General features: G+C 38.5%; 1 protein-coding gene across 3 annotated transcripts in view; it reads right to left on the bottom strand.

Moving 5' to 3' along the window:
- The window catches only part of esamb (endothelial cell adhesion molecule b), a 40,872-nt gene that overhangs the window by 11,291 nt on the left and 4,328 nt on the right, over nt 1-25,253 (bottom strand). The window contains exon 2 of one of the 3 annotated variants that reach the window (XM_034310852.2): nt 6,510-6,639. The exons of the other annotated variants lie outside the window; for them this stretch is intronic. The gene's annotated coding sequence lies outside the window, so the exon portion shown is untranslated. The remainder of the gene's footprint in view (nt 1-6,509; nt 6,640-25,253) is intronic. 3 annotated transcript variants of the gene reach the window in all.

The raw sequence follows: 25,253 nt of genomic DNA, 5'->3' as shown, positions 1-25,253 counted from the left end.
ACTGGGTCCACACAAACAGAACCAGCTTGGTACTGGGTCCACACAAACAGAACCAGCTCTGAAGGACTAAACTGCACTGCACTTTCTTTCTCTACTCAAACTAAGCAGAATTCAGCTGGAAGAATTAGAGCAGAGCTGTTATATCAGAACGCTGGCATCATCCTTTAATCTTTAAGTGCAGAGTCTGTGATTTCTTGTTCACAGTGAAAGCCGCTGACCTCGTACTGATACATTTTTCTATTTTGGTTAGAAATCTGTCTTATCCTTTGCTCTAATCCCTCAACAATCTGCTGGCTCAATTTTTCAAGCAGTTCTCGAGCCTTTCGTGAACAAGGACAGCTCAGTCAGATGTAACGATGATCTAACACATGATCGCTTTGTCTTCATTCACGTTTTCAATGAAGACTTAACTCTCTCCTTTAATATAAACCAATAAGAAAACAGGATAAAAACAAGTTTGTAGTGTGAAGAGGCAGGATGCAAGTACACGTTTTATTTGGGGTAATGCAATTATCATTGTCATAATTCCAGGCATGGGTCAAATCACAAGCAGACAATGGCAGAAAAGGATAATTTATAATACGAAAACTGAAGAACAAAGCAAGAGTAGAAAAAAAAAATAACAGGAAACACAGAACACAAGAAAAGGCTTAGTGACACACATTTACAATGAACAAGACTTCGCAAAGACACAAGAGGGTAGAAATAAGCCAACTAATTACGAACTACAGAAACCAGCAAACAGCTGGATACAACAGCTGGATCCACATAATCTAAGGCTAATAATAAAAGAAAAAAAAAACTGTTGTTATTTAACAAAGAAAAACTTATAACAGTAAGTTTTCTGTGACAGAAGAGTTTTCAGGACTAAGGATTTTGCACTTTCTAGTTTCTTGGTAACATAACAAGCTGTGTTTTTTTTTGTCTTATTTCCTTCAAGAAGAAAAAAACGGGGAAAAAAGACAGGCCTGTGATGGAACCACTGTAGCAGGAGCTACCTTGTTTCATGGATGTATGAAACATTATATGTAACTACAGTTGGATAAGAAGCATGACATGTCATTCATGAACTAATTGAAAGTTGCAATCATTGTTTCAAAAAAATCCAATAATTGCAGGGACTCTGACAGCTTGGTGGAAATTTAATAAAATCACAAACTTGGCACTTATAACCAATAACTAATAACCAAACACTCTATGGCACAACCACGTTTTCTCAAACAGCGCAAAGATAACAAACTTTTTCCGAATGGGTAAAAAAAGGAATTATGCATCTTATACACATCTGTCAAAACAACACCTTTATATCCTTCCCATATCTAACAGAGAAGCATGAACTGGAGAATACACATTTCCTTGAATTCCTACAACTCAGGTCCAGGATATGCTTTCAAAACAAAGATACATTAGATACCCCTCCACCCCTTAGTATTAGAACTTCCAAAATATAAATAATAATATCCAAATCCAACCCTACAATGGCTATACCATGTAAAAAATGGGAAGACGACCTATGATTTTTGGCCACAGGTTTTACAGAACATGTCCTACATAACTAATAACACCAGTCTACACCTGACACAATACAAAATAATTCATTGAGGTTTAAATTGGGCTACATGGAATCCAACATAAGTCCACGTTGCACACATAGTAAACCAGACGATTACATACATGGCATATGGGACTGCACACCCGTTAATCACTTCTGGAAACAAATCACGTCTGAATTATACGTCTGAATTATACGTCTGAATTCAAGCACCACAGTTCTTCTTACAGCGTTAACCATTGCCAAGAAAACCATACAATAAACTGGAAATCAAGGAATATTAACATATTCATATTAATATTTCTTAATAACTGATTACACAACAATAGTAAAACTCTCTACCTCAGTAAAAAAAAAAAAAAAAAACCTACTGAATTTAACTCTATTTGGACACCATTCATCATCTACGTAAATAAGTGATTCACTTCACAATAGCTAACAGATTATCACATAACCAAAGCCATAACATGCAGCACTTGCATATTATTCACAAACACACACGACTAAATGACACACACATACACACACATAAACACACCATACACAAAAAGCAGAAAGATGGTGCTGTACATTTTAATTATTACAACTGTTATTATGATCACTACACTATATTCTTTCTTTCTGTCTTTCTTTCTGTCATCCTAATATGTGTCATGTGCGTTTTACACCTGCTGTCACATCCGTGTTACGTCTACTGTCACGTCTGCTGTTACATATCTGTTAGTTCCCTGCACCCACGACTCCCCCATATTAGCTAACCTTTAAACGTGCATTACATTACATTCACAAATGTAAATTTATTTATTATCTCCCCCTCCTTAAGAGGTCATGGATGATCAAGTATCTATCAAAATCAATAAAATCTCAATGGAAAGAAAAAAATGGTGATGATTGGGAAATCCAGAGGAATAAAACACTTCGGGATGTGCTGTAAGGACGGAGTAACAGTAACTCTGCTTCTTAGATTATTTTCATATAGTAGCACACCCTGTCATGTTTTCTTCTTTACATAAAAAAACTGCTGAATTGAGATGTTAAAGACAGTAGTGATGCCCTGTACATAGTGCACTAATTCAGGAAACGGCACCTGATTTCAAGATTTTGCAAGAAAAAACACAAAGAATGTGGACATTTTGTGTTTAACCTTAAATCACTACAACTTCTCTTTCCCTAGAAGATCTCCATAAGCTGGGATTTGTCTTGCAATTTTTTTCTCCTGACTCGCTGTCGAGGTTTATCTCCCCCAGCATCAGTCTGTTATTGCAGTGTTTTAATAAATCAAGGAAAATCTGACCTAATCCCTGGATCCAGCTCCATCTGTGTCACTGCTAAGAGATACGGAGAAGGACATGAAGGTGTTATTACAGCTGTCATTACATATGAACAGCTTTTACTACACTTGTTGTGGTGTATGTTTACTGTCAATTTTAATCATCAAGCGATCAACCTAATTCAGAGGAAGAATAAAATTTCATTAGAAAAAAATAAGGAAATAATGCAGGGGATGGACAATATGACTATTTTTGCTGAAAACTTTAAAAGAAACTGTCAAACTCAAATATCCTAAAGGCTGCATTTAGAGTTTGCAGCCTAGTGAGGGCAGCAGCATACTGTCCAGTGACTTTAACTGATAATCACGGGGGTGTTTTTAGGGGAAAAAAAATCATTAACCTATTAATAATAGCAATACCAGAGTAAGAGACTCTTTCATGATGAGGAGTGATGAGCACAGGTTAACAGTAAAACTACTAAATGTTTATTTTGTTAAGCTGAAATACATATTTGATTCATATTGAAATAAATTCTACTAAATTTGTTCTATCAAGCAGAAAGCCAAATGAGCAAAGCCATTAAAAACATCTAAGGAATTATTTAAATAAAACCAAAGAAACTGAGCTTTCACCAAAAACCTTGTTTGCGAATTGTGTAAGCATTATACAACAATCAGTTCCGGTTCACTAATTTGATTGGTCGAACGGCGTTCCAAGAATGCCTATATTAACTATAACCACACTGGGATGTTTCACGGTGTGTATCACTCCGCTCGTCTGTGTTCACCACGTAAAATTCCACTTAGTTATAATTCCACTCGTTCAAAACCTTTATAATAGTAGTGTTAGTGACATCATCAGTGGACATGGCAAACAATACTTTTCAGGAGTATAACTTTTGGCTTAAACTATGAAAGCTCATCAGATGAAAAGGAAGAAGGGATGCCAATTTTACCGAAAGCACCTTTAACAGGAATGTACAATTCAACGTGAGCTAGGTAGAGAGCTATTCGACATAAAGTGAGTGTAGCTTCTTTGGGATCTGTTTCCACTAGCAGAGCAAAATTAACCAGAACATTTGGCCATATTGCGTCCGAAATGTCACCTACTTAAAATTAATTAATTTCTTGGTTATAGAACTGTTGTATAAAAGCAATATCACACAATATCATGCCACAGCCGTGCTGATATTCATTATAAGCACACTTTTGCTTGTGCAATATTGCTCAATTATATTTTTTAGCCTTCATGTTAAAGTCAAAGTCTTCCTGAAGACAGTATACTGTGTGAGAGTACGTTTTTCTCTACCTACCTCACTATTAGTCCTGATGTGTTGTGACCGTGTCACTGAAGCAGAAATCCAGACTGCATGTGTTCTGCATGCACTATTGACATGACCGCACGCTTAAGTCCAAATGTACAGCCATGTCAATGAAACACGGGGGGAAGGGGACAGCTGAAATAATACGCTCAATAAAAACGTGACAAAAAAATGAGACAAAAAGCCCATGCGTGATTCGGTGTGATACAAAGAAATCACACACAGTGATTGATTTCAATGGAGTCCTATGAATGTATTTGCTTTACACACCTCAGACGCAGCAGGTATGGATTAAAAGGCTTGCTCAGTTGGAAAACTAACTGCAGCATTAAAACACGCCTGTGTGAATTGTCCTTTAATTTACAATTTTTCAGTACTATATTTCAGTTTTATGCAGTAAGTGCTGCATAAAAGCTTATGTTGGCAATTCTATCCCAGGTGTTTGAGGGAAGCAAGAGGCTTTTACCAAATGCCTGGATGAAAGCCTTGTGAGGAAAAAAAAAAAAAACACAAGACCTGCCTATCAGCAGGAATCCACTCTCATTAACCAGAGACCCACTGTCTTCTAAAATAATCTCCTCTCTCGCTTGTCTCCAGCTCACAAGGGTCTTAGAGATTTTGCATTAGGAGAGACAATCGGCCTTGCTCTGAGCTAGCCCTTAAAATAACCGCTAATCTTGTGTGAGCAAAAGTGGCAGCACCACATCAGAAACCACTTTATGGAGAGGAGCCACCGGGGCTCTCGGACTCACTGGGCATGACTGACAACTCCCCAACTCATTTTAGACTCAGTAGGCTCCATTGTTCGGTAAATGATAGGATTAATAATCTCTCAGTTCTTGGAGAGTAAAAGATAAGAGGGTCAGGTGGGTCAGAAAGGGATCGTAGCAGAGTATGTGATTTGTTTCCAGTGTTTGTAGGTTAACATTAAGCTCTGTGCCAGATGGTGCTCTGATAAAATACACAGGGAGGAGGCTGCTTTAAATAGGATTACATTAACGTACATTAGCTTTCTTCCCATGACTATTTGAAGTGATTTTGAGAGTGCTATCTCAGAATGTCCAAATCCCCTCTTAAGCTTTTTTTTTTTTTTTTTTTTTTAAGGGCATTTATATTGACTCTTCATGCACATGTGGAGTGTCACCCCACCTCACTCTCTAACTCTCTCTCTTCTTTCGCACACAACACGAACACACGCAAATCAATAACAGGAATGAATAATTATTAACCATTTCTTCAATGCCTTCAGCAATATCATCCTGTGCTTCCATCAACCATCCTCTCAGACCCTGAGTCTATGATGTTTGTTAAAAACATGTCATCAATGTCTAGTGATAAAAAATTGCTGGCATTGATTAAAAAATAATTTTAACAAAACCTTAGGGGAATCTTTAGCCTCATTTTGTGTTTAACAATTCCACCCACAAACAAGTTTTAATTGCTTATATGCGTCACTTAAGTTAACTTAACATGAATACTTTGTTTTGACTTGCATGGGTTTTAGGGAATATTCCATTAATCCACAGGAGGCTGCCTGTGGGAAACAGCATCAATCATGCGGAAGATGACAAGCCTGAGAGACTCGCAATCTCAGCTGCATGTAGAAAATGATGCCACTGCACAAAACCACTCTCTCCATCGCCACTAGCATTTGGACACAATCTACTCCTGCAAAAATCTGTGCAAGAAATATTAATCCACGCAACAGGCAGATGGCCCGGGCTATACATGCATTATGTATAGCCACTGATCCTGAAGAAGAAAGAGTAGCCGCTCCCGGCAAGGGGAAAGAGGAACAGATTGCTTTCTTACAGCCGATATTTATGAGTTCAAAGTTACCAAACCGTCATTTTAAATGTTTAGGATCCTGTGTTCCACTTTTAGTAACTTTTAGTAAATTAATTAAAACATGTTTTTCCTAAACTTTTTTTTTTTTTGCTCAATTCAATTCAGTTGAATTCTATTATATAATGGACATTGTCACAAAGCAGCTTTACAGAAATCGGGATATAGATATAGATTTTGATTTATCCCCTAATGAGCAAGCCAGAGGTGATAGTGGCAAGGAAAAACTCCCTGAGACAACATGAGCAAGAAAGGAACCAGACTCAGAAGGGAACTCATCCTCTTCCGGGTGACACCGGATAGTGAGAATATAAATCTTTACTCTTCTACAGCTGTATACTATAGAGTCAATCAGTGCTAAGTGTGTTGGAGAGATCTTCAGCACAAGCATCAGGGTCATTTTTTGATTTCAGTAGAGTTTTAGCTTTAAGTCTATAATATCCAGGTGAAGTTATCTACTGTATAATGAATGAGACCTGAGCATAGTGTCAATCATTAGGCTGTCCAAGTGAGAACATACCGAATCATCTTTAGGGTATCATCCACAGCAACATCACGGCAAACTTCAGGCTATCCATGAAGGGCCATCCTCAGCATCAGCGTATGATTCTCAGGTGAAAAAGGTAAATGACTTTGATGTAACAAAAGCCCTGAAAAGTGATATCTGGCTAGTTAATGTCATACATTATCACATTTTGCTGTGCCTGAATCTCAAATTGCATTATATTGGGAGAAAAAGTGCTCTAAGTGGGTTTGATAACACCAGTATGTTATACTATATCTAATAAGCGTATACTTACCGGCCACTTTAATAGGAACATCTATCAGCCTATCATGTGGTATGTATAAAATCGTAAAGATACAGTTTAAGAGCTCTAGTTAATGTTCATATGAAACAGCAGAATGGAGAAAAATGTGATCTCTGGGATTTCAACCATGACATGTGAGTTTTCAACCATTGATTTCAACCATTACTGTGAGTAAATAAATAAAATGAATTCAGAACCATGTGTATGATAAACTGTGATACTGTATTATCATTGCATTAGAAGTAAAGCGTAGGTAGTTGCACTTCTAATGTTCATTGTTTGTGGCAATATAAAATTAATACCAGTGTATTATTAATACCCATGGGATAGAACAATAATGAAGACCCTACATGCAGCCAGACAAGATTATTCTGTATTACCCACAATGCTGTGCATGTGAAAAGAATCTACACTATATCATGTTGGGATGTACGCAGAGAAGACATGATTAACCCTTTGTAAAAGATGGCATTTCCATCTGAAATATGCTTTTCATTCACTAAAAAATCACGGAAAGGTTTAAACCCAGCTGGTGGAAAAGCAAAAATGAAGAGAGCACACTGCTTTGTGAGATGACTAGAGATGTGACTATTTGGAAAATGCAGCTGTGGACAGAGATAATGTAAACTCTGTGATTTCTCTGAAATTGAAATACTATTGCTAGCTTATCTCATTCCTCATATATGTTGAAACGAAATGAAGAAATTTAAGGAGTTTTGTTGTGGCCACTTTTCCTCCAGCCAATACAAAACCAAGCGATCCATCATAGTGTGACAAATTCCTATTAACCTTCCTGAAACAGTAGCTGACGGGCACCAGGCCTCACTTTCACACTAATATCAGATGACATTTTTTTTCATTTCCCTCGTTTTTCCTTCCCCTTCATCTTGTATCACATGTGACACTTTAAGATCACTCCCCTCCATACATCACATGTCATGTGAGAGAAAATATATATAACATTCTGTTCATTATTACACCACAATAAGAACTCTCAGTGTTCAATGTACCTCTAATATGAATTGGAAAAGTGACAGATTGAGAAGGGTTCTTGCTAGTATGACTTGTCCCTAGTCCCTAGTATGACTTTCCCCTTAAAGTATGGCTTGAACTGTTAATAATATTATAGTCTGAGGAGAAAGCTTTGCAACCTAGCATAGGAGACAATTAAATTGTATTAAAATATTTGTACTATATTCTCTAAATGGTGGACTTCATATACATAACCCAAAAAACCCAAAAATACATCCGGTGAGTGGTAGTTCTGCAGGCTTTAATCCCTTGTTGGTGAGAGATGTCAGAGAAGAATGGCCAGCTTGGAAGGCTACAGTAACTCAAATAACCACTCTTTACAACCGTGGTGAGTAGAGAAGCATCCCAGAACACACAACACGTTGAACCTTGAGGCAGATGGATTAGAGCAGCAGAAGATCACGTTCCACTCCTGTCAGCTGAGAACAGGAATCTGAGGCTACAGCAGGCAGAGGCTCAACAAAAGCCTTCAAAAATTGAAGACTGGAAAAACGCTGCCTGGTCTGATGTATATTGATATCGGCAATGGCATGCAGATCTCGAAGGAATGTTTCCAATACCTTGTGGAATCCATGCCTTGAAGAACTGAGGCAAAGGGGAATCCAGGGAAAACTGGTAGTATCCATGTTGGTACTATTAACCTTAGAGTGTTATGGAAAACCATTCAAAATGCTCAACATGCAAATTTGTTAACATAGTGTCTAAAATATACAATGATCAGCCATAACATTAAAACCACTGACAGGTGAAGTGAACAACATTGATTATCTCATTACAATACACCCAAGGCTCATTGATGCTCGTGGAAAGTGAAGGCTAGCCTGTCTGGTCCGATCCCACAGAAGAGCGACTGTAGCACAAACTGAAAAAGTTAATGCTGTCTATGATAGAAAGGTGTCAGAACACACAGTGCATTGCAGCTTGTTGCAGATGAGGCTGCGTAGCCACTGACCTGTAATAGTGCTCTGGCTGACCCCTGTCCACCGCAAAGGTGCCTACAATGGGCATGTGAGCATCAGAATTGGAACATGGAGCCATGGAAGAAGGTGGCCTGGTCTGATGAATCACATTTTCTTTTACATTATGTGGATGGCCAGGTGTACCTCGCTTACCTGGAGAAGAGATGGCACCAGGATGCAGTATGGGAAGAAGGCAAGCGGAGGCAGTATGATGCTCTGGGCAATTGTTCTGCTTGGAAACCTTGGGTCCTGGCATTCATGTGAATGTTACTTTGACACATACCACCTACCTAAACATTGCTGCAGACCAAGTACACCCCATGGCAACAATGTCCCCTAATGGCAGTGGCCTCTTTCGGCAGGATAATGCACAGGAATGGTTTGAGGAACATGACAAAGAGTTCAAGGTGTGGACTTGGCCTCCAATTTCCCCAGATCTCAATCCATTCGAGCATCTGTGTGATGTGCTGGACAAACAAGTTCGATCCACCCCACATTGCAAACTTACAGGACTTAATGGATCTGCTGCTAACGTCTTGGGGCCAGATACCACAGCACACCTTCAGAGGTCTTGTGGAGTCCATGCCTCGACGAGTCAGAGCTATTTTGGTAGCACTAGGGAGACCTACACAATATTAGGCAGGTGGTTTTAATGTTATATAAAATACACTCACTGGCCACTGTATTAAGAACAGGAGAGGCAAACCACTGTAACCACTTAGCAAAGTGTTACATATATTTTTACATCACATGACATCACACGAAAAGGATGTATGGAGGGGAGCGATCTAAAGTGTTACATGCCATATAAGATGAAGGGGAAGGAAAAAAGAGGAAAATGAAAAAAAAAAAGCCATCTGATATTAATGAGAAAGTGAGGAGTGGTGTCCATCAGCTACTGTTTCAGTAAGGTTCATAGTGTTCCTAATAAAGTATTTTATTTACATTTTAGTCTCTATGTTAACAAATTTGCATGTTCAGCATTTTGAATGGGTGCATACAGAATTATCATAGTTATTATTAGGCTGATCATTTACATGGCAAGTTTATGTCCCATGGAAAAAGAGCTCAATTAATCTAACAACCTAATTTAGCAAATGTCATGCTTTGTTTTTAATTGTCTACTGGTTTCACGTCCTGCCGCCTCAGAAGCACTTCGCACCTGAAACATCCTGTTTCTCCTCAAACTTTGTGTACTATAATTAACTATGTCTACTATTATTACTGAATACACACCGCTCGTTAATCTGGATGTGTAGAGAAACTATACTGCATGTGAATGTGAATTTTTCAATTTGGGCCAGTGTGTGTATGTCTGTGTCAGATCAGACTATGGCAAGACACGGCTGAAATTCTTTTGGTGGACAGCTACTCCTAATAAGACAGGAACACCTGCAGCCTGGTCAAACTCCCTCAGCTCAAAACAATGTTTCTTTCAGAAAAGGGAGAGAAGAGATGATACTGTGAATGAATAAATAAATGAATAGAAAGCTTTGTGTGAATGCTGTGTCAGCATAACAGTAACAGAAGCTGTGGAGAGCTGGGCAGTAACTGAATACTGACACATTTCATGTTTTATTGGCATTATTTCTGAAAAGTCAATACATTGCTAAGATTCAAGTCCTCTCTCAATCAAATCAGAATTCAGTTAAATAAACAGTTAAATTCTTGTCCTGTGCTGTTCTAAGAAATGAACTAACACCAGCTTACTGAACTGTCTGCTGGTATTTAGTCTGCATTTTTTTTTAAATATGCGACCGCATATTTTAAGGGTTTAAATACACAAACAAGGGGCAAACTGAAAACAGGTGCGAGTAATCAGGAAACATGAGGGAGACAATCATTGACAGGACATGGGTGGAGACAAGACATGAATCAAAACAAAACACACTTGGCAACATAAACAAACACATGACAGTTCGGAAAGGTGACATAAACTGCTTATGCACGCTGAGCTCCTCTACACGCAGTGCTAGGCACGAGGGGGAAATATGTGGCAAATCCCCTCCCAAGGGCGCTGCTCCCGCAGTGCCTTCCAACACTCCCCCCCCCCCAGTGATCCTCCACCTCTTGGTTAAATTTTCAGACAGTATCCCTGGTCCCAAGGCAGGCATTGTTCAGCAGGTTGACTCTTCCCAGAGGAGCTGGGGAGCAGACATGGGGCATACTGGCAGGAAGCAGGTGGTAGGGCAACAACATCAATGCCGGAGTCTTGTAGTACAGCTGTGACGTCATCGCCAGAGTCAGCTGGCAGAGCTGCGATGTCCTCGCTGGGGTCAGGGGGTGGAGCTATGGCGCTATGGCCGGGAAGGACGTGAGAGGCCGCGCTGTCGGCCTCAGACATGAGCAGGACGTGGGAGGCCACACTGTGGTGCTCTGGCAGGGAAGGACGTGGGAGGCCGCACTGTCCGCCTCGGGCATGAGCAGGATGTGGGAGGCCGTTCCATCAGCCTCTGTCTTGAGCAGGACGTGAGCAGGGAGTGGGAGGCTGTGCCATTGACCTTGGGCATGAGCAGGACATGGGAGGCTGTGCCGTCGACTTTGGGCATGAGCAAGGTATGGGAGGCTGTGCTATCGGCCTCTGGCATGAGCAGGACGTGGGAGGTCATGCCGTCAGCTTCGGGCATAAGCAAGGCATTGGAGGCCGCCTCGTTGGCCTCTGGAAGAAGTTCGGGAGGGGACGCTGTCTCAGGCTGGAGCTCTGCTGGAGAGGCCGCCTTGTTGGCCTCTGTTGGGAGCTTGGCATGGGAGGCCGCCTTGTTGGTCTCCGGAGGAAGCTTGGCAGGGGAGGCCACCTCGTCGTCCTCAGGCTGAAGCTTTGCTGGAGAAGCTGCCTTGTCAGCCTCTGGCTGAAGCTTTGCAGGGGAGGCCGCCTCGTTGGCCTCTGGCTGGAGCTCTGCTGGAGAGGCCACCTCATTGGCCCCTGGAGGGAACTCGGCAGGGAAGGCCACATCATTGGCCCCTGGAGGGGACATTGCAGGGGTGCTCCCCTGCACAAACCCAAGTCAATAAGACACAGATCCAAGTCAGTAAGACTTCAGAAGAAAAAGATTAACATTTGGAATGGCCAAGCCAGAGCCCAAATCTAAATTCTACCAAAAAACCTGTGAAATGAATTGAAGAGGGCTGTGCACAGGAGATCACCTTGCAATTTAAAACCCCATATATATATACACAGTACTGTGCAAAGGTCTTAGGCACATGCAAAGAAATGCTGTAGAGCAAAGATGACTTCAAAAATAATGAAATTAAATGTTTAATTAAATGTGAAATTAAAAAAAAATACTATAAAGAGCAGTAAAGAGTATAATTGAAACAAAGTCAATAGTTGGTGTGACGATCCTTCGCTTTAAAAAAAAAAGTAGTCTCAGGTACAGTTTGTGCAGTTTTATAAGGAAATGAGCTGTAAGTGTTACTGAGCATCTTGCAGAACCAGCCACAGTTCTTCTGGAGACTTTGACTGTCACACTTGCTTCTTATATTTGCAGCATACGCCTTTCTTTACTGACATACAAACATTTTTCTGTAACATTTAATTTTGTGCTGGAAAACTAATGTTTGGAAATCTAAAATGAAGTCATAAAATAAAAATCTATAACAAAGTTTGTACTAAAAAAAATAGGGTGCCTAAGACTTTTGCACAGTACTGTATATATATACAGTCAGGTCTGGAAGTATTTGGACAATGACAGAGTTTTTATGATTTTGCCTTTATACACCACCACAATGGATTTGAAATAAAACAATCAAGATGTGATCTTGTCTACACTTCGATCACATCTTGATTGTTTTATTTCAAATCCATTGGGGTGATGTATAAAGGGAAAATCACAAAAACTCCATCATTGTTCAAATACTTCTGGACCTGACTGCAAAAAAAGACTGGTCTTTTTGCATATTTCTGAATGATAACACATACCAGTGTACTCCAATGTTAAAATGCAAGGTTCCTCCATAAACGTGAGATGTGTTTTACTGGGGTCTGCACCACAGCACGCCAGTAAAACACATCTCCATGTAAAGCTGTGTCTCTGTTCTCTGTTTTCTGTCTCTCTCTGTAGGGATAGAAAATGATGCTGCTTTCAACAGAGAGACCGTTACTTTTCTGAACAAATGCAGACATACATTCAAAATATAACTAGATCAAAACTTTTCACCGGATTTCATGCACAAGCATATGGGTTAAAAAATGTATGGGTTTATTCTTCTTCTCATGCAATTCTATTCATACTGCCACCTCATAGCCAGAAACCTTGAGCTTCTCCAACTGCAACAAAGTACAAGTGCCAGGCACACAACTTTTTATCAACTGTTTCTGATGACTTTATTGACATGTTTATGCCATCTTTTACACTTTTTTCCAAACTATGCCACGTTTTCAGAGAGATTTTAGCTTCATGTGTTCTCTCATTTTAAATAATATATTTGTCTCATGTGTATAGAGGTTATTATCAAGCACTTTTAAAAAAAAATTAAAAAATATTTATATGAATACTCATTGAGGTAATGATGAATGTTTAATTTCAGCATGGAAGCAGCAACGCATAGACTGAGACTGCCAAAGCCAAAGCTTGAGATTTAAATATACTGTAGGCGCAGTCATCTAAGGTGCTTATCTTAGAGGATCATCTAAGAGGATTTCTGAGTATCAGTCAGGCTTTTGTTCACAGATTGTATAAATACACTGCAAGTTAAACAAGTTTGAGCCTGCAAACTCAGATTCTCTTGAAAAAGAAAATACATTAATGCACTTAACAAATGTTAAGTGCATTAACCTTTAATATTTCATTAAGTTCAATGATCTTCAATAATGTTTCATTAGTTCAATAATGTTTCATTAAGTTCAGTCTTTAATTAACAAATAATAAACAAGTAGAACTTGATACCAACGGCATCAATGGGAATGCCTCCACCACCACCAAGTCTAGTCCTTCTTGTTACTAATTTGTAAGCCAGAAATACTCTTAAAATATGTATATTTCAAACAGGAAAGAAGCTATTGAAGAAATACTTGTTCAGACATTTGACCTTGCTGTGACCTTGACCTTGTTTGGCTCATTTACACAATCTAATCAGTTCATCTGCTGGTTATACTGAAAATTCAATATAAATCTTACAAACATTCCACCCCTCTTTCTTTGGCACTAATCTTGGATGGAAACCTGAAAACATAATGTCTCCACCACCTTTGTGATGGTACTGCGGTGCTATAAGAGGAATAAAAGACTTCAAAACATGCTATTTTAAGCCAGCTTCATCATGATTTATTCGCCATGTGAGACTTATTTTGCACTTATTTTGCAAGCTTGAACAACCCCCCCCCCCCCCCCCACCACCACCACCACCACCACCACCACAGAAATCCCACAGCCACCCAAGGGCCAGGAGTATAAAAGAAAAAAAAATTGGCCATGCGCTCTGGGTGAGAAGTACAGCGCTAAACTCACTCCTGTCAATCAGAGTGAAATTAGCCAATCATATGCAGATGAAGACAATTAGCACTATCCTCTGTGTGTGTTCAGCTACCATCCCTGGGTGGTAGCTGGGAAGCTAGTGGGTGGGAAATGGTAGTGACTAAACTTGAGAAGAAAAGTGGGGCAAAAAATAAATCCAGTAATACATATCACTAAACATCGAGTTGCTGGATTTATTCTGTAGCTTGTCTGAGACGTAGCACTATAATCCAATCAATGATGGAAAGCCTCACAGACAATCTGTGCAGTGCATTGTGGAGATTTTTTTTCCATCACTCATAGCATACATAGTGTTCAGTTACTGTACCCAGTCTGTACTTGTGGCTGGATGCAGAACTAGACTGTTTTTCAAAGTGGTTGTGATGCTTTCATTATTATTCTTTTTCATATTTTCCTTTCTGTTCTCAATCCAGCTCTAAACAAATTTCGAGGAGCCTTGTGCTGGATTATAAAAAAAATTAAATTCCTAGCAAAATCTATAGGAGGCTCTAATAGCATCCACAGCAGCTCTCTCTCTCTCATGTATATTGATGTGACACCGCACCAAGATGAAGCGTGTCCTCTCGTTCCCACTGCTAACTTCTAAATATTCACACCAGAGCCTGAGATGGCAGGGGTGTGTGAGGACTAAATGCTTGGGGAATTACCAGGTCACAGAATTTTTTTTCCAATCTGCTCCAGATAGCACAGCCTGCAGCTGCCCTTAGAAATGTTGCCTGTTATGAGATGATAAGATATTGCTAGGTGCAGTTAGTAGCTGGCAGGAGAGGCAGAGGTTAGCAGGGGGCTTCATCTTGGCTCATTATTATGCCCAATTATGCATTTTCTACAAGAGATACCTTTTTTGTAGGATTTCTTTTAATTGCTCAAGTTGCTACATATGAAATACTTGACATCTAATATTAAAGCTTGAGTGTTGTTAGTTCTGAAGAAACAACTGGAACTGGATAATGCTCAATTTTTTTCCTGAGTAGACTCAATAACTTAAAAAAAAACTAAAACATTTCATAGTTTTTGATGAGATGGATGCTTTATGATAGTACTAAAAGAGTACCTGCTTGCCTACACAATGTCATCATGCTTATAGCAAGGATCAGTCACGAGGTTGATCATGTTCACTGCAGGTTTCTTTGGTTGAACTTAACACATAAAGCAAGCTCAAACAAAGAAACCTGCAGTGAAAATGACAACAAGCCTGAGAAGAAAACCAAGAACTGAAGAACCTCAGAAGAAAGTGGTTATGAAGTAGTGGTTATGTAACTGCCCAACATTTTTAGCATATTGTTGTTGTCTGTGTTAATTAGTACTTCTCATTAACAGTTTCTTCACATAAAGGTTATGTGTTGTAGCAGTGATCTTTGTAAAGACTGGTTTAAAGTTCACCCCAAAAAAGCAATATTTCTTACTTTTTTAGACTTAATAATAATCTTCTAATTGTCCTCTCTAATTATTTCAGGATAATAACCTCATGAGGTAAACTGTTAGACTTGTGAATGTAACTTTCTTTTCTGAGTTTATATCTTAGAAGTCAACTTTGTTAAGGATTTTATGTTAACACCACTCATATTTCCGGCCATGACATGAGTGACCTCTGCAATGTTATATAAATTTTAATGAACTTAAAAGAAACTACTTGACAAGTTTAAAGCAATTGGCTTTCTGGTCTATTTTTTTCAGTAAAGTAAATCTATTACAATTTACAGTGTCATCATGACAGTCATCAAAAGTATTTCAATATTATTTGAACAAAGAAACAAAAAAAAAATTGAATTGCCCATTTCTAATTAAAAGCATCATAATATACTCAATATATACTCAATAAACTCTTCTTAAAACCACCACAGGCTTCATTTTCAGTTTCAACTATAAGTGTGCACAAACAATCCTGTGATTTTGAATGAATGAACTTGTTGTGGTTATCCATGCCTTGTCTTTCTGCTAACACACTCCTCCACCTGAATGTTCTTCACTGCTTATCAAAGCAGGCTGAAAAACACATTCGCCCTAAAACACTTTCCTATTCATTGCAAGGAATGAAATGCTAATACAGAGTCCTTGCATGAAGGTCATAGTGTCAGATAGTTCAGAAATGTCACTGACAAATACTTGTATTCACACACAACTTTACGTCAAATGATTAAACAAGTATTTTTCTACAACTAGACTTGAAAAGATTTCTGTATCCTGTCTGCTTAAAACAATAATTAAAACTTTAAATACTGACATTTTGTATCCTCTTACCAAGTCTTATACAGTATCATAGTGCTGTTGGGTTCTTGAATCTAATTGGTCAGGAGGTGTTGATTAATTTTCTATAACAGCGGCTCTGACAATAGTGACGACTCAAATTTAAATCACAGGCTTATATTAATGTGCTTGGTCTAATCAATTCTGTATCAATTCTACAGTAACAGACAAGCCTAATAATGCAGAATTGTTGATGTGGCGAATCTTGGAAACATTTATTTAGAATTTTTGAAAAGAGTCTCCTGTGTCAAAGACGTTCCTTTAAGTTTTCTGGATAAGAAAGTGTTCAGGATGGAGGGATTTGCAACATGACAAGCTGATTTTTTTTGTCTTAACAAAACAGGAATTAACATGTTTCTCAGATGTGCCACAACATTAAATGATTAAAATGTAGAGATGTAATGATGCATCGTGACATGCAAAAATGGGATGATGTGCATCATGGAAATGTGTGATTTACATTGTGGGAATCAGTACTCTATTAATTATACATCTAATACAATTGCACTGTTTCAACACCAGAAGTCCCAATCTGCACAACCCAGAGAGTTTCAATATACTGAGCGTACGTTGGGCACGATAGCTCCAGATCACAATGACCGACATTATACAGTTGCACGAACATGTTATAGCAGTTAAAAAGAGCTCTTCAGTAGCTTTTAAACGACACCACTCCCACACTGGTGTCTACAGTCTGTTGTGCCCAAGAAAGAAACTGCTTAAGGTGGACATTTTAGCCGACCTTGGAGCTCTATTTCCTTAAAGCTTAAATGATGCCTCAATTGCTGTTATGGAGCCAATTATGTTTCAATCCATCATTTTCCCCAGGTCGGAGACTTTATTTATTCAATCAAATTTTTGGCAGAATTTATAAATTTATTTAGTTATTTTTAAGCTATGGTGTAATATATTTTGTTTATAATATTAAACGTCTGTTCATAGCACTTTGATTTATTTAGTTTTATACAGATAAAAATGCACATTGTTTTGCATCATTTATGATTCAGAAATAAAATTATCTTTTCAGTCATAATTTTTCTTCATTCAAATTTTGTTCAAACTATTCTGAGTATCGAATCGTAAAGCCAGTATCATGAAACAAACTGAATTGTGACCGGAGTGTATCATTACATACCTATTAAAATGTACAACATGTCATTCATTAATAGATAAAAATTGTACTCGCTGGCAAATTGCTATGATATAAGAGGAATATAACACTTCGGGATATGCTGTTCTTGGAACAACAAGGTGGTAACAGTAACTCAGCTTCACCAGGTCACATCATACCACCTTGTCGGTTTTCCTACAGTAGCACACTCTGTTATCTTTTGACACTATAATACTGCAAAATATACAAATAATGTGTTGGTATGAGCAGAAATTGGGAGTCTTTTGTGGAGTGTGCTGAAGAACAACACCTCCACAATATGATACATTTTGGAGAGTTTAGTAAAACACACTCATGATGGATCTTTAAGCTTCTTTAACATGTATCCTGAAAGACTGTTAAGATTTTTAAAGCCACTTACCAGCTATACACACAAAACACTGTTTTAGAACGACATATGAGCAAAGTTAAGAAGAACAGAGGACAGTTACCACCTCTCCAAAACATTTTCAACTGGCCAGGACTGAATCTAATGTATATAGTAAGATTTCTGATTTAAACTGTGGAATATCCGAGCAGTCCACAGCTCAGCATACTCAGATTCAAGCAGGTTTCACACATGCTGCTCAGTGGGCTTCAATTTAATGAAGTGGGAAAAATCAGACGGTGAAATATTAATGAAGGTAATATAAAAAAAAAATCTGTTTTTTTTTTTTCACTAAAAATGATATGAATCTACCTTGGTTCTTATAATTCAAAATTCTTGCTACTTTTCTATTTGAGAATAAAGCACTAATAAAACACTAACATTAGTTTCCTTGGACAACTTACCTGTAAATTAGGCTGCAGATTTTTTATTTGGCTCATGTATTTTTCTAAAGCCACTTTATTAGGAACACTTGTACCCCTGCTCCTTCATGCAATTATCATACCAACCAATCATGTGGCAGCAGTGTGATGCATAAAATCATGCAGATACAAGTCAAGAGCTTCAGTTAATGTTCCCGTCAAATCAGAATGGGGAAAAATGTGATCTCAGCGACTTTAACCGTAGTATGGTTGTCGGTGCCAGATGGGCTGGTTTGAGTATTTCAGAAACTGCTGTTCTGCTGTTGATTTTCATGCAACAATCTATAGAGCTTAAACAGAATGGTGCAACAAACAGCCAGAAACTGGACTGAAGTTGAAGATGTGGTGTCAAGTGCATGAATCCATAGACCCAGCCAGCCTTGTGTCAACAGTTCAGACTGGTGGTGGTGTACCGGTGTGGGGAATGCGTCCTTGGCACACACTGGATGTGGGTGTGACTTTTTTAAATGTCGCACCTTGTCACAGAGTGTCACAGTATCACAGTGTATTGCTGCTGACCATATGCATTCTTTTATGGCCACAATTTACCCCTCTTATAATTGTGCATTACCCTGCTTTGGTTTCAAAAACACCAAAAGTCACCTCAAACTGGCTCTACGAACATGACAATGAGTTCTGAATGTAATAAGGCACCTTTGGGATGTAGTAGAACAGAGATTTGGAGCATTATTGCACAGCTGACAAATCTGCAGCAATTATGTGATGCAGTCATGTCAACATGAACCAGAATGGGGGGGTTGCCGGGGCTTCTTACCCAGTATTAGAATGGCGTTTCTAATAAAGTGAATGTAAAGTGAGTGTATAACTGGATAGTTGAGGGCTAAAGGCTTTGCCAAGGTGGTTTTCTGACTGTCTTTGAGTTTTGAACTTGAAAACTGTCTGATCACTGGCACAGAATCTGAGTTACCACTGTCTAAAATCAACCTAACTTGCATAGAATGAAGGCACATTATAACAGCACATCCAATTCCCCTCATTATAACATACATCCAGAGTGATCTGGGAACTCATAGACTGACTGAGGCCAGTTCCATCTTCTTGTAGGTGATGAGCACTGTGATTCTTTCCTTTACCCTTCCCCAGTCTCACGAGCATCAAATTAATTGCCATGACTAAAGCAACGGGGTACGAACATTTCATTTTGAAGAAAGGATCTGAGCTCAAATTTATGACATGACCATTTCTCATAACGGAACCGCTCTATTGGACAAATGTGATAAAGCCTGATGATGAGCAGCTGCACAGAGGACAGTCAGGTGCAGATGGATGGAGGAGGGGTGAAAGATTTAATAAAACTGCTGGAGACACAGGGCAGAAGAGTATCTCTCATTTAGATCAGGCAATGCTGCAGGTGTGGGGATCAGAGAGTAAAAGAGATTGAAGCTCAGCAACAAATATGCATGTTAATCTGGTGAGTGTCCCTAACTGGCCAGCTGAATCAAGTCCTTTAGACCTTATTAGCCTGACTCAACCGTGTCTCACCTAACTAAATCCTGGGTCATGCCTCCCACATGGCCACGAAATCAATCCTGCATGGCACAGGACTGTGGGCGAGTAAAGAAAAAAAAACCAAATAAAATAAACACTATAAATATGTTATTATTACACCATTTCATCAACTGGACAAGCAACCGAGCCATATAAAAAGGTAAAATGATACAATATACATTACCCTGACTACTTATCTACAGTATGTACACCTAGTTATATAGTTATTAAGCTATTAGATGACAACATTGGAAAAATCAAGCATTCATAATTAATTAAGCATTTTCCAAATTGCCTTTGGACAGAAATCTGTAGAAATATTTTATGCCATTCCTTAAGCAATTCCTTTTTGCTAAGCAATTCGTTTACTGATATTGTTTGGACTTGGTTCATTAAAGCAAACGTTCCACTCAATAATCCTCAGCACACTTCTAATCTACTTCACCTCCTAATACATCTGAACCCGGCAATCATCGCTGTTCAGCCTGGATTACCTGGTCCGGGAAGTGGAACAGAATAAAATTGCTGGCTATCCCCAAGGACAGACCTGTGATCTATACTGTTAATGTTATTCTACAGTGATAGAGTATTGTGTACAATATGGTGCATCCTTTGAATAATGATACAAGCCTAATTACTAAGAGGAAGCATATCTATACTTCAACAACTCATTTTGAGAACTCAAAAAAAAAAAAAAAAAAACTTAGGAATGAATAAAAGCTGCTAACAAGCAATGGAGGAATACATATTCAGCCATAACAGGGATGGACAAATCACGCAGGACAAGCAAATTTGGTGTCCAGGCTTTTTTTTAAGTTCAACAACCAGAAAAACAATCTACACCTTACTGACTTCAGCAAAACAAATGTTTTCATTTCTTGTGTATGTGGTGGTGGTTCACGAAGGTGTGACGGACCTTGATGCCATAGCTATATCACCTGCTACTCGTTACAAATCCCACTACATACTCCACGACGCATATCAGCTGAGGTGTGAGCTGGCTGACGGTAGACCGATTTCTATTAGGGCACATGAAAGACAGATAATCTTTTCAGAATCAGGACCACAAAGTTATGTGGAAACACTGGTGAAATAAAGTGCAGCGTAAAGCTGTCATGTAACTTTTATGCCAGCACTTAAAAGCTTAAACGCAGTCAAACATGTCAACAGAAAATGAAGACGCTAGCCTGACACGAATGCCATCTTTCACACGTGATGCGAGGACAGAACAATACATCTCATAGCTGAAACACTGATCGTAACCTGATGACTTTTTGTTGAGAGCGTCAAATAGGATGTGCTACATTACGAACATTGTTACTCATTCCTTAGTCTGTATTATTTCACAAAACTAGCCAGCTATGAATGATTACATTGCATTAGCTACCACTTTTTAGCTGTTTTTTTTTCCAGGCAACCGAGACATATTACTGTGCAGCACATTGGAGCTTTCTCTTGCCTGGTTGGCTCACTAATAAATTTATGATTTGTCCACCCCTGCATACAATGTTTGATTTAAATTCATAAATTCTTCATACTATCTGATCTGAAAAACACACTCCATGCCGTTAGGAAGATGTGATCTGCAGCCCTCACATAGAGCAAGTCAGGAGGAGCCGTGGCCTCATTTAGCAGGGTGAGAGCCTCATTACTGTGGTCACTTTCCCCACTTCCACCTGCTGTAAATCAACACGGCCCTCGCCCACAGCTCGCACAATTTTCATAGCGATCAAAAGATCATGAGACATGATTGTATCTAGCCAGTGTGCACGTACAGAGGAGCTGTACGGCCTGACTGCATCATTACTCCTAGGACCTTTGCCCTGACTGCATCATTACTCCCAGCAGGCTGCGAAATAGATGAAGGGCTTCAGGGCTAAAGATATTGCAGCACCTGTGTGTGTGTGTGCGCACGTGTGAAAATGTGTGCGCAAAAATTCATGTGTAAGATGCGTCTTCCGCTCAGTGATTATAGCAGCCTAAATAAACGACTACTGTCGTGACTTTCGGGTTTCACCACTTCCATAAGAAAGACGAAATGTGTAACTTGTTGCAACTGTTGATAATTTTAGAATTATATGCGAATGACTGCTTTAGTGACTCTAACATGTACTACTCAACTATGATGGCGTCTCTCAGGCTAAGCACTAAGTAAGGAACACCACATAACACAAATACGAAATTAATTCACTCCAGGGGTAGTGTGAAGCAAAGGGGAGGGGAGTGGATATTTTTGGCTTGGAGTGTGTTCTTCCACTTATATTACAGCGATTTGCCAACAATTACGAAGTTTGATTTATTAATGAACAATAATTCACACATTTTAATGACTGTATTTAAAATTTAAAGTCTAAGAGACAAGTTAGTTATCACTTACATTATTCCAGCACCCCCCCCCCCCCCCCCCCTCTCTCTCTCTCTCTCTCTCTCTCTCTCTCTCTCTCTCTCTAAAACCGCAGCTTGTCCTTTTACCATAAAACTGGATAGCACAAACTCCTCTGTCCTGAAGACTTTGGGAAACGTTGCAAAGCACTGTGACTTCTACAAACCACTGACACTCAAGACTCCTTCCAATTTCATAACAAACACATCACCACTTCAATGATTATACATTTCTAATTTGTTAAAAAACACAATTCAAGTTGCTGTGTATGAGCTGTTACTACAGAAATGATAATGTATTAAAACAAGTGCATTAATATATACCTAGTTTTCATGTTACAGCTGGAAATACTGTCCTAGCTGTGCAATTATACAAAAATAAGCCGCATCTTCTAACTAATCATGTTTGAGAATTTAACCATGCTGCGGTATAAAGTTGTTTAAAAGGAAGTAGGAATACTAAAAAAAAAGCTTTTCAGCTTATTTTAACATTCACCGAGGAGAAAATGCAGGATGATCAAATGAATATTATACCACAGCACTGAGAGTTCTCGAATCTGATTGGTCAGAAGGTGTTGCTTAATTTTCTACAAAAGCATGGCTCTGACAGTTCTGGCTGTAATTATAATGAGGGATGAGGGAATGACTGTATAGCTGCTATAATGTAAGTGACAACAGGAACTAACTTTTCTCACAAATGTTAAATGTAGCTATAAATGGTTAAAAAGCATGACAAGTTCATTAATAAATGTAAAAAAAAACAAAAAAATCAATTGTTCATTAATCAATTCAAATCAATCAATTGTTGGCAAATCAATGTTGTATGAGATTTTTGATTCTGATTCTGATTATAAAAAGGTTATTAATTATTTTATTTCACTAAAGAATGTTATTCCCAAATTCCCAAAACTCTGTTTGTTATAAAATGCATTTTGCTTCATTAAAAGCTCCATTTGTCCAAATCAATGTTATTCAAGTGGAATATGTAAGATCAATTCCAGCATACAGCTGAAACAGGACAGACTTGATTAAGTGAAACATTTTTTTTTCTGGTGTGTAATTTTCCATGCTGTGCAGGGAGCCAGTATAATTGCTTCTTGTACTGAAGACTGGCTTTTATAATGATCACGGGTGAACTGAGCCTCTCTGTTATCACAGATGGATCAGTCATCACTAGGGACTTTTAACAGTATGAAAAGAGTGGATTTCTTAATATAACAGCAGGACCCAACTGTCTGAACCCAGCTGAGTCCAGACGTCATGTTAAAACACCCACACATAATAATGTTACCAGCTGACAACAGTTAATACTCTACATTAGGAATGTACCTGTGTGCATGTGAATGACATTTATGGCACCACAGTGACTAGAGAAAATGAAGTACAATGTATCCGGTAGAATATTAAATCCCATTTCTTAAAGAGCTCAAATGTATTTGACTATACATAGTAAATAAAAATGTTATGCAAATTTCCCAGTACAGCTGCATTACTTCTAAATGGACATTTGGATTTCTCTCCAACAGTAACAGTTAACAATGTTGTGTCTTATTTAGGCACAGTGATTCAACTAAAGCCTGTGCTGAGCGATAACAAAATGCTAATACAAAATCCATGAATAGGAAATGAGTTAACCAACACAGGTATGCAGAAAGTCATTAACCCTAACATTAAGAAGATAACAGGCTTGTTTAACTTGTAATGATTTACATACATCACTGCCAAAGTGTAGAGAGCCTAAACAGTTCATCTGTGCTAAGCTAAATCCTTCATTCCACCTGGGGCCATATTGCTTTAGTAAGTAAAATAAAGACAGCTAAATCAAAAGCCCATGAGAGATTAAAATGCAAACATTCCTATAGCTAAACACTAAAGCAGAGAACTTGGAGGAATGGGTAAACAATAGGGGTGTAAAGATGCCTCCCGATGCAAAAAAATGTGCATCGTGGAAATGAGAGATTCATATGGTGGAAATCATCATTCTCTTAATTAAGCATCTAATGCAACTGCACTGTTTGAATACCATAGTTCCTAATCTGTGCAACTCATGGAGTTAAAATATACTGAGGACATGCTGGTCACATAATCGCATTCTTTGATGGCGAGTCTGCGCCCTTAGCTCCAGATAGCCCGATTGCTCCGGATTGCAATGACCGACACACATTACAGGTTATATGGTTACACAACCACATTATAACCATTAAAAAGAGCTCTTCAGTAGCTTTTAAACGACACCAGCCCCATGCCTCTGCAATCTACAGTGCCTGAAAAAAAAGCCACAGAATTCAGGCATTTTAGCCGACTTTGGAGCTCTATTTCCAGTTAAAATGATGCCTTTCAATCGATCATTTTCCCTGGATCAAAAACTTTGTCTATTCAATCAAATTTTGGGGAAAATGTATAACCTTATTTATTTATTTTTAGGATATGGTGAATCTGTAGTACATTTTGTTTACAATATGAAACCTCTGTTCATAGTAATTTTTATTTAGTTAGTTTTATACAGACAATAATGCACATTTTTTTGCACTATGTATGATTCAGAAATAAAAAAGGAGTCTTTTAAGTCATAATTTTTCTTCATTAAAAAAATTGTTCAAAATATTTTGAGAATCAAATTGAATCAAATCGTGAAGCCAGTATCGTGAATTGAATCGAATCGTGAGCGGAGTATATTGTTACAGCCCTAATGGACAAATTATAAATTTATTAGCTACTAGTCCAGTGTACATTTAAAAGCGCCAATGCTCTGCCCAGTCCTGTCTTTTTTTTTTTTTTTTTGCCTGGAAACCTAACTAACTTGGCTAAAACGTGGTAGCTAATGTAATGTAATAATATACGGGTATCTAGTTAAGTGCATAAGTAGTCATCTAATCACAGATAAGTACATTA

Source organism: Pangasianodon hypophthalmus, chromosome 14 (genome assembly GCF_027358585.1).
Source record: "Pangasianodon hypophthalmus isolate fPanHyp1 chromosome 14, fPanHyp1.pri, whole genome shotgun sequence".
In the NCBI taxonomy this organism is placed as follows: domain Eukaryota; kingdom Metazoa; phylum Chordata; class Actinopteri; order Siluriformes; family Pangasiidae; genus Pangasianodon; species Pangasianodon hypophthalmus.
This window is presented reverse-complemented; position numbering and strand designations above follow the sequence as displayed.